The 13,672-nt window shown below is 38.4% G+C and overlaps 1 pseudogene; it reads left to right on the forward strand.

Annotated features, from left to right (window-relative positions):
• The first annotated feature begins 5,427 nt into the window (after positions 1-5,427).
• Positions 5,428-9,835, forward strand: LOC140842899 (probable U3 small nucleolar RNA-associated protein 11; annotated as a pseudogene).
• The last annotated feature ends 3,837 nt before the right edge of the window (positions 9,836-13,672 follow it).

Below are 13,672 nucleotides of genomic sequence, written 5' to 3' on the forward strand. Positions count from 1 at the left end.
TTTGTTGAGGAAGTGCGCACCCGGTTGACCATCGAGTTCATGAGTCTGAGACAGGGTGATATGACGGTTACAGAGTTCATCCGTAAGTTCGAGAGGGGCTGTCACTTTGTGCCCCTGATAGCGAATGATGCCAGAGCTAAGTTGATGCATTTCCTGGTGGGTCTACGGTCGATCTTGCGCCGGGATGTTAGGGTGTCTGACCCTGCTACTTATGAGATTGCTGTCTCCAAAGCCCTAGCCGCAGAGCAGGATCTGCGGGATATCGAGAAGGATCGCCAGGGCAAGCGCCCAGTCCAGGTACCACACCTCCCTCCTCCTCATCAGCATCAGCAGCAAAACAAGAGGCCATTTCATGGGCCGCCTAGAATCAGAGGCCAGCAGCAGCAGCAACAGCAGGGGCGCCCAACCCCGAGGACTTTTGAGCACGCAGTCTGTCCCAGGTGCTCACGCCGCCATCCTGGAGCGTGTAAGTCTGTCTCAGGAAAGTGTTTTAAGTGTGGCAGTCCAGACCACATGTTGCTGCAGTGCCCTCAGAGAAATCTGCCTACTCAAGGCAGAGTTTTTGCTCTCCATGCCGCGGAAACAAACCCGGAGACTATGTTGTTGACAGGTACCTTTAAGCATTGAGTTATTATTCGAATTTCAGCGTTTTGGAAATCGAGATTTAGATTTTTGAACTTAGAACTGTTATAGGATTGCATGCTCTACTCAGATTTATTTTGGGGGAATTAAGCTAGAAGAACCTTGACCTTTGCATGTCTATAAGTTTAGTTCTTGTAGTGGGATTCAACTTAGAGTTCCGATCTTTCAGGGAGAATTTTTATATCTGGTTCCGCTACCAAGGCCTTGATAGATTCAGGGGCCACTCACTCGTTTATTTCGGAGGTCTTTGCAAACTTTCTCAAGATTAAGACCATTGGGCTAGATATAGCCTTTTCAGTAGTGTTGCCGTCAGGCGAGGAGATGACAGCTACCAATGTTATCCGAGATATAGATATGGAGCTGCACGGTAACCTTGTTTATGCGGATCTGATCGTGCTACCGATGCCATAATTTGACATCATCCTAGGGATGGACTGGCTATTGAGGAACAGAGTGTTGATAGACTTCCAGCGGAGATCTGTCCTTGTCCGACCGCCTGGGATGGAGCAATTCTTATTTGAGCCGGACAGGTACTTTCCTTTACCGCGCATTATTCCATATGTTCAGGCTAGGAAGCTCATGCATAGAGGGTGTCGGGCATTTCTAGCGACCTTTTTATCTGTCCCTGAGGAACCCAACCAGTCAGCCTCAGATGTTCCGATTGTCAGAGATTTCCTAGACGTTTTTCCCGAAGACGTCTCTGGTATGCCACCCGAGAGAGAGGTGGGGTTTTCCATTGAGCTTATGCCAGATACGGCTTCGATATCCAAAGCGTCGTACCGACTAGCACCGACAGAGATGGCAGAGCTTAAGAAGCAGATTCAGGAACTTCTGGACAAGGAGTTCATTCACCCTAGCTTCTCACCTTGGGGCGTGCCAGTCTTGTTAGTTAAGAAGAAGGATGGCTCTATGAGGCTTTGCATTGACTACCGGGAGTTGAACAGGGTTACAGTGAAGAACAAGTACCCACTTCCGAGGATTGAGGATATGTTTGACCAATTGCAGGGAGCTTCGATTTTCTCCAAGATTGATCTGCGTTCCGGTTATCACCAGTTTAGGGTGAGAGATGCTGATGTTTCCAAGACTGCTTTCAGGACTCGTTATGGCCACTACGAGTTCCTTGTGATGCCGTTCGGTTTGACCAATGCGCCAGCGATCTTCATGGATCTCATGAATCGCGTATTTCAGCCGTACCTCGACCAGTTTGTGATAGTGTTCATAGATGACATTCTCGTCTACTCCAAGAGTCGGGAGGATCACAGCAGACATCTGACCACAGTGCTGCAGACCTTGCAGAAGCATAAGTTTTTCGCGAAGTTCAGAAAGTGCGAATTCTGGTTAGAGAAGGTGGCGTTCTTAGGCCACATTGTTTCTAGCAGTGGCATTGAGGTAGACCCAGCGAAAGTCGCTGCAGTCAGAGATTGGGTTGTGCCGCAGAATGCATCCGAGATCCGCAGTTTTCTTGGGCTAGCAGGATATTACAGGAAGTTCATCCAGGGATTCTCCTCCATTGCCGTCCCACTCACATCATTGACAAAGAAGAATGTGAAGTTTGTGTGGAGCGATGAGTGCCAGAAGAGCTTCGATACTTTGAAGCAAGCTCTTATCTCTGCACCAGTTTTGGCCATGCCATCAGGGCCCGACGAGTTTGTCCTTTATACCGATGCTTCGAAGCTCGGTTTAGGTGCAGTTTTGATGCAACATGAGAAGGTGATAGCATATGCTTCTCGACAGCTGAAAATCCACGAGAAGAATTACCCTACCCATGATCTAGAGTTGGCCTCCGTAGTTTTTGCATTGAAGATTTGGAGGCATTATTTGTATGGAGAGAAGTGCCAGATCTTTACCGACCACAAGAGCCTCAAATATTTCTTTACGCAGAAGGAGCTGAACATGCGTCAGACGCGTTGGTCGGAGCTTGTGAAAGATTACGACTGTGACATTAGCTACCACCCGGGTAAGGCTAATGTAGTTGCAGATGCACTGAGCAGAAAAGTCGCAGTGATGGCTCATTTGACGATTCAGAAACCTCTTCAGCTTGAGATGCAGAGGTTTGATCTAGAGTCATATCCTCAAGGTAGAGTTCCTCGTTTATCTACCTTGACCATTCAGTCTTCCCTTCTTGACCATATTCGCAGTGGTCAGTCAGCAGATGAGCAATTGGCACAGTGGAAGAAGAGAGATGAAGCCAAGGGCAGTGTTCTGTATACAGTCACCGACGGTATTGTGAGATACCGAGACAGGATGTGGATTCCTAGCAGTGGTTCGATCCAAGAAGATATTCTAACAGAGGCCCACATGTCCCCGTACTCTATTCACCCTGGGAGTACGAAGATGTACAAAGATCTGCAAGTGTTGTATTGGTGGCCTGGTATGAAGGACATCAGGCGTTTTGTATCCGAGTGCCTGACTTGCTAGTTAGTGAAGGCCGAGAATCAGAGACCAGCAGGTTTGCTCAAGCCTCTTCCTATTCCCGAGTGGAAGTGGGAGAACATTACCATAGATTTTGTGACCGGTTTGCCGAAGTCAGCCAGAGGATCGAATGCCATCTGGGTGATTGTAGATCGTCTTACTAAATCAGCGCACTTCTTTCCTATTAAGACGACTTTCACCATGGTTCAGTATGCAGAGTTGTATAACCGGGAGATAGTCCGACTTCATGGTATTCCAGTTTCGATCGTATCTGACAGAGACCCTAGATTCACTTCCTCCCTTTGGAAAAGTTTGCATTCGACCATGGGTACGAAGCTGCTATTTAGCACAGCTTTCCATCCGCAGACAGATGGGCAGTCAGAGCGAGTCATTCAGATTTTGGAGGATCTTCTTCGTTCTTGCGTCATTGATTTCTCTGGGAGTTGGGAGTCGAACTTGCCATTGGTTGAGTTCACCTATAACAACAGCTTCCAGTCTTCTATTGGAATGGCACCGTATGAAGCTTTGTATGGCCGCAAGTGCAGATCTCCTGTTCATTGGGATGAAGTAGGAGAGAGAGCAGAGTTGGGCCCGGAGATTGTTCAGCAGGCTGCAGATGTAGTAGTCAAGATCCGTGATCGGATGAGAACTGCTCAGAGTTGACAGAAAAGCTATGCAGATCAGAGAAGGAGAGACCTAGAGTTCACAGTGGGCGACCATGTCTTTGTGAAGGTGGCACCTATGAAGGGTGTCATGAGATTTGGGAAGAAAGGGAAGCTCAGTCCGAGATTCATCAGACCGTTTGAGATCCTCGACAGAGTTGGGACGCAAGCTTATCGTGTGGCTCTTCCGCCGAATCTGGCCGGAGTACACAATGTCTTTCACGTCTCCATGCTGAGAATGTACATGGCGAACCCTTCGCATGTGCTGAACTTTGAGCCGTTGCAACTTACTCCGAACCTCTCTTATGAGGAGAGACCAGTGCAGATCCTAGACCGGCAGGAGAAGAAACTTCGGAACAAGTTGGTTAAGCGAGTCAAAGTCAAATGGCTCAACCATTCAGAGGAGGAAGCTACGTGGGAGTCTGAGCCGGAGATGAGAGATCGTTACCCAGAGTTATTCGGTGAGTTTTAATTTCGAGGACGAAATTTCTTTTAAGGGGGGAAGGATTGTAGAACCCGTAAATCAGTCTACGTATAAGCCATGCATAATTCTAGTATTTTAAATTTAATTGACTTCATTGCACGATTATTTTAATGCATTTCTTTGAAATTAATTATTTTATCCAGCAGTTTAATTTTATTCTTTCAGTTATTTCAGTGAAGCCGGACTGGAGTTGGAGTTTAGAGATAAAATTTAAGGTTCAGAAAATATTTTCCAGAATTTAATTTAGCTAACAAGTAAGTTCATTTAAGTCAATAAGAAGGTTTGAAGATTTATTTAGTTACTTGAGGTGAGTAGGAAATTAATTCAATTAAGTTCCTATTATTAAGGGTTTTATTCACTAAATTATTTAAGGGATCAGTGAGCCAGCTTGGGTCGGCAGTAGTGACACCCGAGGACCTCAGTTTCAGCACTTGCCATTTTTTTTATGCTCAAACATTTTATCAGTCGTTGAATATTCTTAAACTATCATTTTTGGCAAACTTTATTTTCTTCCGCTGCTATATTTTTAAACATTGAACTTGATTTATCAGTTGATTTTATGAATGAGGCAGTTTAAGTTCTTTAAAAAGAAAATTTTAAATTTTCCGCCAATTTTCAAAGTAAGGATTTTTGCGCCTTCACAATAATTTTGTGTGTTGTGTGTGTATTTGTATTCTCAGTCAGGAGTAGGTCTCTTGTGAGACGGTCTCACGAATCTTTATCTGTGAGACGGGTCAACCCTACCGATATTAACAATAAAAAATAATACTCTTAGCATAAAAAGTAATATTTTTCATGGAAGATCCAAATAAGAGATCCATCTCACAAAATACGATTCGTGATATCGTCTCACATAAGTTTGTGCACTCAATCTGGAAGCCAATTTGCATGATTGAATTTTAGTTAATTTAGAATAATTTTTTTGCCACAATATAAAATACTTTTTATCAAATCAAGATTCTCTGCATTGGTGTCTCCTTTAAACCCTAAGCCTTCACCGCTTTCCACAGGAGAATGTTCTGTGCTTAATAATTATTTTGAATTTGGTGTAAATACGAAAGAAATCCGTTGTTTTTTTTCTGTACCGATAATCTTCGCTGTTTCACGGTTAAATTATTTCAACTCAAGATTTATGTTAGCCCTTTATGTTTTCTGTATTGGTTTTTGCCTTTCTGAAGTGCGTAAATTGATTTTAAAGTTCTGTGAATTTTTTTTGCTAGCATAAAGATGTCGTCTTTAAGGAATTCTATTCCAAGAAAAGCTCACAAGAAGCACGCTCAGCCGTAAGTGTGATTATTTTTTGGGGCCATTAATTTCTTTATTGCCCGTTTTGAAATATTTTGACGTATATTTTCGGTTCACTCAATTGATGATTTGTTGTGTGTACCAGGCATTTGAGAAGGAAATTTGGGCTGCTCGAAAAACATAAAGATTATGTCATTCGTGCACGAGCCTATCACCAGAAGGAGCAGACTTTACTGGTAATTTCTACTACCCTGCGTCTTGTTGGTTTTGGTAGCATTTTATGAACGAAATTTGGCGAGTTCTTATTTTATGGTAAGTCGCTTCTGCGTGTTTATAACAGAAACTTAAGGAAAAAGCAGCATTGAGGAACCCAGATGAATTTTACTTCAAGATGATTAAAACAAAAACTGTTGGTGGAGTCCATAAACCTGAGTAAGCTGGAAAATTTCATTTTTATGAGGTTATCTGTTCTCTTTTGAGGATATTTATTTGAGTGTAATTTGAATATTAGTTGTTGAATGTGGATTTTGTAAAGGAGCCAGGCTAATAAGTACACTAACGAAGAGCTGATGTTGATGAAGACCCAAGACATTGGATATATTTTGCAGAAGTTTCAAATTGAAAAAAAGGTTTTATTTTAGAGTTTCTGGTTTGCTGGAACATTTCATGTTCGCAATCTTGATTTTGATGTTAACACAACTTGTTATTGTGTTTCTAACATATTTACTCAAGTGTGAAGTTGCAAACACAAGAAGCAAGCTGAAACTGAATTATGCACAAACTGAATTTCTGGCGAGCTTAGATTTTTTTATGATATCTCTCAGCTGGATGATCCAAATGACAATCCACTAATTGTACTGATTAGAAAACGCAATTTGGGACAAGTCGTATTTCACATCAGTTGGGCAAAATCGGATGTTATCATGGTCTAACTGATCGCTGAATGACCGAACTGATGACACGAAAACATCAATCAGTTGGGTTTGAGCAGCTGTGGTATTTTGGTCATATCTCTCAGCTCGGTTATTGAAACGAAGCGATTCAGTATGCGTTAGAAAGATAAGACGATGATCTACAAATCATCTTCAGAAGTCAAAGTCTGAATAGAAGCTTAAGATGCTGATAAATGTCAATGAAGCTACTGGTTCTGCACAAGCTGAAGACCAGTTGAACCTGACCAGCTGAAAACCAGTTGAACCAGACTAACTGAACTGAACCAGCAGCTGACCAACTGAACTGAACTGAACCAGCAGTTGACCAACTTAACTGAACCAGCTGCTGACCAGTTGAACTGAATGACCGGTTGAGTTGTCCCGAGTTGACTAGTCGGGAAATTTTCCAGCAAAACGAATTTGACCGTTGCACTTCCCGAAACAGTACATAAACTTTTCAAACGGTCATATTCTTATGTCTAACGTATATATCATTATTGGGGCTTATAAATACAACATATTTAAGATCAAACAAGAGCTTTCCAAGGGGATTCAAAGCATGGGCAGTTAGCATGAATATATCAGCTAGTTGAGAGCACAAGCCCTTGGGTGAGGATACATTTGAGATGTACACTATAAAGGATAAATTCCTCACACACAATCACTCACACATATACAAGAGAGTTGAGCATCAAAGTTTAGTTGAGTGAGTCTTCACACAAAGACGTAAAAGTGAGTCTTCACACAAAGACGTAAAAGATTGTGTTGTAGTCTTTGCATATGAGACATTAAACAATATGCTGATTGTGAGGTGCTGCCTACAATCTTGAGTGCTAGGAGTTCAGTTTTAGGCAGTGGGTAAGTCCTAGTTGAATGGGTTTGTACAATGAGTTGTATAAATCAAAGTCTTCTAGTGAATCTTTCCCAAGAGGAAGAAGGGGTGACGTAGGAGTTGTTAATCTCCGAACATCCATAAAAAAATTTGTGTCTATTTATTTATTGCATTTACTTATCATTTCCACTGTTTTTAAATATGCATTGTTGAAGCATTTTATGTGTTCTTCAAATACCAAAATATTGCATATCAAAGGTTTGATAAAATGTTTCAACCAAAACAGTTTTACTCATTCAACTTGCATATATTTTAATTGCTTTACAAAATCATGAATCGGTTTCTACGAAGGATTATTTCGTGTGTCTTCCACTTGGTTTAAAAACCAAACTCGATTTAATTCATCGGTGTTCAATATTTCAAGAACCGAGCTATTTTAGCTCAACGATTACGATAACCGATCCTAACACTGGTTTTTTGGGTCTCGGATTCTCGAGATAGCTGTCATGCAGGTTCTTTATTCTGAAATTTAACTTTTTGGATGCAGAAAATTGAAAGACTTAATGGTATGCTGCATTCTCTTGACAATCAGTCATCATCCAAACATGTTTATTATGCCGACAACAGGTGAGTGATCAAGCCCTTTTTCTGCTGATTCTTGATAGTTTTCATACCCATTTTTTAGAGTAGTCAATTTCATGTTATAACAGTTATGTCACCACCAAAGTTTATTCTTTTCTCATTATTAGATATGGTCGCTTCTGATAGATCAATTAATTTATTTCTTCAAAGTCATTTTATTCCCTTCTGCTTTAGAAAGAACGTCTAATATGTAATCTAGGAAATTAAGATAAAACTATCCGAAGGCCAATTTCAAAAGTTCAATGACCAAGGGGCAATGAGACTGTCGTCTCTGGAACTTCTGTTTGAATCACTTGAATTCCATGTTTACACTTGTGTGTCTGCAAATGACATATTTTTTTTCATCCAAGACAGTGATTTGGTGGTAATGTACTGGTCACACAAAGTATTAATGCATAAAATGGTGCAGGGCAAATATTGCTCAGTAGTATAGAATTTTGAGCTTAGTAGATATTTTTGTGTTTAATGAAGTATGTTGACTGGCTGTTGATTCTCTTTCTAGGGAGGAGGCAAGAGAAGTCCACCAAAAAGTTTCAGAACAAGGGAACCCATCAGCTTTTAAAGACTTGCCTAAAGTTATTCTGAGGTACTAAAAGCTATTTTTTTAGTCAATTGCCTCCTACGAAATTGGATTGCCAGGTTGATAACCTGTTTCTACTTGCCTCCCCACAATAAAGATCCCTACCGAGTACCGAATGATATCATTACCGTCAATCCATAAGCTATATTGAAAAAACGAAGTGGACTACAAATTTTCCTTGACAATCAGAAATAATTTGCTTTAGTCTGCCTGTCCTCATAGCTCTTCCATTTGTCTCTTCACCACCCATACTTTACCCCCTTTAAGTTATCAATACCTCACTTGTGGATTGAATATGGTGATATTTGGCGCCTTGTCATAATATCTTATTTTTCTTATTGAATTTCGTTTTCAATTTCTACTTCTTTGGTATTCCCTGCTGTTGTTCGAGTTTTTTCTTCAAAAACTTTTTTGGATTTGTTGGTCACAAATATATACCAATTGGGAATATCAATCGCATGCTATGTGAGTTAATTATAATTCCATTTATGCGTGCATGATAAATATTTATGGCCGTGTGTCTTTTTTGTCTTGTCTGGACTTTCTATTGGGCTTCTATTTCTTCCCAGAGATCAATACTATCCCGTCATTGTGAGTGTTGTATCTTTGTATAAATATTATGGGAATTATGGGGTGATACTTTTCTCCATCATTTATCCTTTCCACTTGACGAACTTTGGTTCAAGAAATCGAATTGATGCACAAGTGCTAGAGCATTTAAACCCAACCGACGTTTCTTGTATCATGAACTACTATCTATCATATTCCCTAAAGGGTCTTGCTTGTTGGCAATCGTTGCTGCATTTTCCTAAAATTTAATCCTTTTTCTATGCTGTATCTTTCTACTTTGATTTTGGGTATTTAGTTTTATTCCAAATGACTTTTCTGTTTCTTGTAGAACATAACTTTATCGAATCAAATGGTTGGTTATATGTCCGTCGTGCACAAATCCTTTTCCTTTTGATGAGTTTTGCTTTGGTTGATTTCCAAATTTCTTTTCAGACTCTCCTTGGCTTTAGGCCTTCATATTACTTTTGTTTCTCTTCTACATAGAGGAAGTTAGACTAGAATTTGTGGTTGAGGAGTTTAGTTTAATCGTGTATAGAAACACGGTCAACATGCAGGAAGACAGATTCTTAATATCGAGAGCTAGAGGCTAGAAAAAAACGGTTAAAAGATCTAGAGAAAATATACACGGATATGTCTATGCAGAAAGAGTTACAGGTATCAATATTTCAGAGAGTACGTTATACGCTTCATTTTTCCCTTGTTTCGCTGTAGGGTAATCATTTTAAGGCATCATTGGTGCAGAAAAGGGGTAAGAAACGCAAACTGCGTGAAGATGAAATGGTTAGTCCCACTTCAAGACCCGTGTATAAATGGCGACAGGAAAGGAAACATTGAATAGAATACTTATATAACGAAGATTTATTGAATGAGAACCTGAGGAGGGGATGTGCAACAATATCCTGTAGTCATCTGGGAAGCACAATTTTCGTAACTGTGTGGAAACTGCGTGATTTTTTAATCGAAACAACCGTAAACGTTGAAACATAATTTTTCTGTGACTGATGTTGGAAACAAAAGTATACTTCAATGTTTTCATAACCGGATCACCTTCATAACCGGACCGGTGATCGAATCGAAAAACACATGTTGAATTTATGGTGTGACTGAAAATTGTTATATTATAAAAAATAATAATATAATATTATAAATAATGAAAAAGATATAGTTACCGATATAATGATATTTCATGCTTTTAAGTTCCCAAAAATACTCTGCCATTAGAACAGTCAGATCCATCAAATTTCACTGCGAAGAACTACAATAATGTGTGTAAAGTTTATAGCTTATATTTTCATTGTCGAAATTCTTTTCCATAAAAATATAATAGAAAAAAGTGGGAAAATAGAGTGTTGTTTTGAATTTTTATATATATATATTTAGAAAACTAACATTTAAAAATATGTTCTATTTAGATATATGTTTAATAAAAAAGTTACTTTGGAGAGAGTTCAAACAAGTTTTATGGTTTATGCATAAGTTTTTAGGTTTGCTACCTTTTGCTATGACAAGCGAGCAAACATGGCCGCCACACATCGATTTGGTATTTAAAGAATTCGGTGGTGAACCCAAGTTGGTGATTTATTGTTAAATTTGATCGTGAATTATTTAGTTCTGACCATATTGATAAGTTGTTTTTGATACTAGGTGAGAAAATTGAAGATAAGGCATTTCTAGATTTGATAAAAAGGTTGTTTGAATGTAAGATAGTAAACATTGAATTGGGTGGGGTTTGTTTAGGCAGGGGTCTGCCTCAAGAATCTGCCTTGAGTTCGATGTTGATCGATGTTTACTTTAATGGGTTTGATAAGGAAGTTCAAGAATTACTATTAAACACGAATAAAGAGATTCAAAAGTTCGTGGAAAATGATCTTGCATCGACTGAAAGAGATTCAGACCATGTTTTTTTATAAGCCATTGAAGATTTATGTTGTCCGATTATTTGATGAGATATTAATTGTTACTTCAGGAACAAAGATTGATGGCTTTAGAATTGAAGAATAGAGTAGTGAAGTTATTAGAACGTGATTTGGATTTGAGAGTGGATAAACTTACAACTGTCATTCATAGCGCGGTTCACTACAAAAAAACGGAAGGCGTAGCGACGGTTTTAATAAAACCATCACTATTATAGTGACGGTTTTGGAAAAACCGTCGCCTATTAAATTTAGCGATAATTTACTAACACCCGTCGCTATAATAGCGACGGGTTTATTAAAACCGTCGCTAATATTGCGACAATTCCACAAACCGTCGCCCATGTGCGACGGTCTTGTATTCTAACGTCGCTATGTTAGCGACCGTCTTCAATCAACCGTCGCTTAATTTTAAAGACGACGAGTTTTATCAAAACAGACGCTATAGAGCGATAGTTTAGATAAACCATCGCTTAATTTGATAAGCAACGGTTTTCATAAAACCGTCGCTATATAGCGACGGTTCAAGCTAAATATAGCGACGGATTTTACGAAAACGTTGCTAAATATAGCGACGGGTTTTTAAAACCGTCGCTAATATTAACGACGGTTTTGTATAAACCGTCCCTTAATATTAACGACGGTTTCTTAAAACCGTCGCAAAAATAGCGACGGTCTTCTTCCAAAGAACCGTCGCTTATAGCGACGGGAGTTGAATAACCATGGCTTCTAGAATGCGACGCAGCCTCCGGTGACGGATCGCGAAACCGTCGCCTTACCCTTTTCATTATCTAAATATTAACTCCAAACTATTACAAAAGAATCATTAATATTTTCAATATCAATCTTCATTGTTTAATCTAAAAATTAATGAAACTCTAATCAAATAATTGCATGAACAATGATATTAGTATTATTAAACATTAAGAGACCTGAAGTAATTAAATTTATGTCATTATCTAATTTTTATGTAACAAAAATCAGCTCAAACAAATGATAAAATATTTTATTTTGTTTAATAAAAAATATCGTCAAAGCCTATTTTTATAAAATTTGTGGTTCATCTATAATTATCATATGCTAATAAATATTTCTTTATGTTTATAAACCAAATTAATCTTTTAAAATATGATATCATCTATAACAATTTCATAAATTTGAAATAATAAAATACTATCATATTTAAGTAATTATTCTAGTTAATTATAAGAAAATAATATAAAAATTATTTCCAAATTTTTTAATATAAAATCAAGATTTTGTTTTTTTTTATTTCTGTGATATCATAATTTTGTGTGTTGTGTGTGTATTTGTATACTCAATCAGGAGTAGGTCTCTTGTGAGACAGTCTCACGAATCTTTATATGTGAGACGGGTCAACCCTACCGATATTAAACAAAAAAAATAATACTCTTAGCATAAAAAGTAATATTTTTCATGGAAGATCCAAATAAGAGATCCATCTCACAAAATACGATTCGTGATATCATCTCACATAAGTTTTTGCACTCAATCCGGAAGCCAATTTGCATGATTGAATTTTAGTTAATTTAGAATAATTTTTTTGCCACAATATAAAATACTTTTCATCAAATCAAGATTCTATGCATTGGTGTCTCCTTTAAACCCTAAGCCTTCACCGCTTTCCACAGGCGAGTCTTCTGTGCTTAATAATTATTTTGAATTTGGTGTAAATACGAAAGAAATCCGTTGTTTTTTTCTGTACCTATAATTTTCGCTGTTTCACGGTTAAATTATTTCAACTCAAGATTTTTGTTAGCCCTTTATGTTTTCTGTAGTGGTTTTTGCCTTTCTGAAGTGCGTAAATTTATTTTAAAGTTCTGTGAATTTTTTTTGCTAGCCTAAAGATGTCGTCTTTAAGGAATGCTATTCCAAGAAAAGCTCACAAGGAGTGCGCTCAGCCGTAAGTGTGATTATTTTTTGGGGCCATTAATTTCTTTATTGCCCGTTTTGAAATATTTTGACGTATATTTCCGGTTCACTCAATTGATGATTTGTTGTGTGTACCAGGCATTTGAGAAGGAAATTTGGGCTCCTCGAAAAACATAAAGATTATGTCATTCGTGCACGAGCATATCACCAAAAGGAGCAGACTTTACTGGTAATTTCTACTACCCTGCGTCTTGTTGGTTTTGGTAGCATTTTATGAACGAAATTTGGCAAGTTCTTATTTTATGTTAAGTCGCTTCTGCGTATAACAGAAACTTAAGGAGAAAGCAGCATTAAGGAACCCAGATGAATTTTACTTCAAGATGATTAAAACAAAAACTGTTGGCGGAGTCCATAAACCTGAGTAAGCTGGAAAATTTTATTTTTATGAGGTTATCTGTTCTCTTTTGAGGATATTTATTTGAGTGTAATTTGAATATTAGCTGTTGAATGTGGATTTTGTAAAGGAGCCAGGCTAATAAGTACACTAACTAAGAGCTAATGTTGATGAAGACCCAAGACATTGGATATATTTTGCAGAAGCTGAAAACTGAAAAAAAGGTTTTATTTTAGAGTTTCTGGTTTTTTGGGTCTCGGATTCTCGAGATAGCTGGCATGCAGGTTCTTTATTCTGAAATTTAACTTTTTGGATGCAGAAAATTGAAAGACTTAATGGTATGCTGCATTCTCTTGACAATTAGCCATCATCCAAACATGTTTATTATGCCGACAACAGGTGAGTGATCAAGCTCTTTTTCTGCTGATTCTTGATAGTTTTCATACCCATTTTTTAGAGTAGTCAATTTCA

The sequence above is a fragment of the Primulina eburnea genome, chromosome 10, assembly GCF_022965805.1.
Source record: "Primulina eburnea isolate SZY01 chromosome 10, ASM2296580v1, whole genome shotgun sequence".
NCBI classification, from domain to species: Eukaryota; Viridiplantae; Streptophyta; class Magnoliopsida; order Lamiales; family Gesneriaceae; genus Primulina; species Primulina eburnea.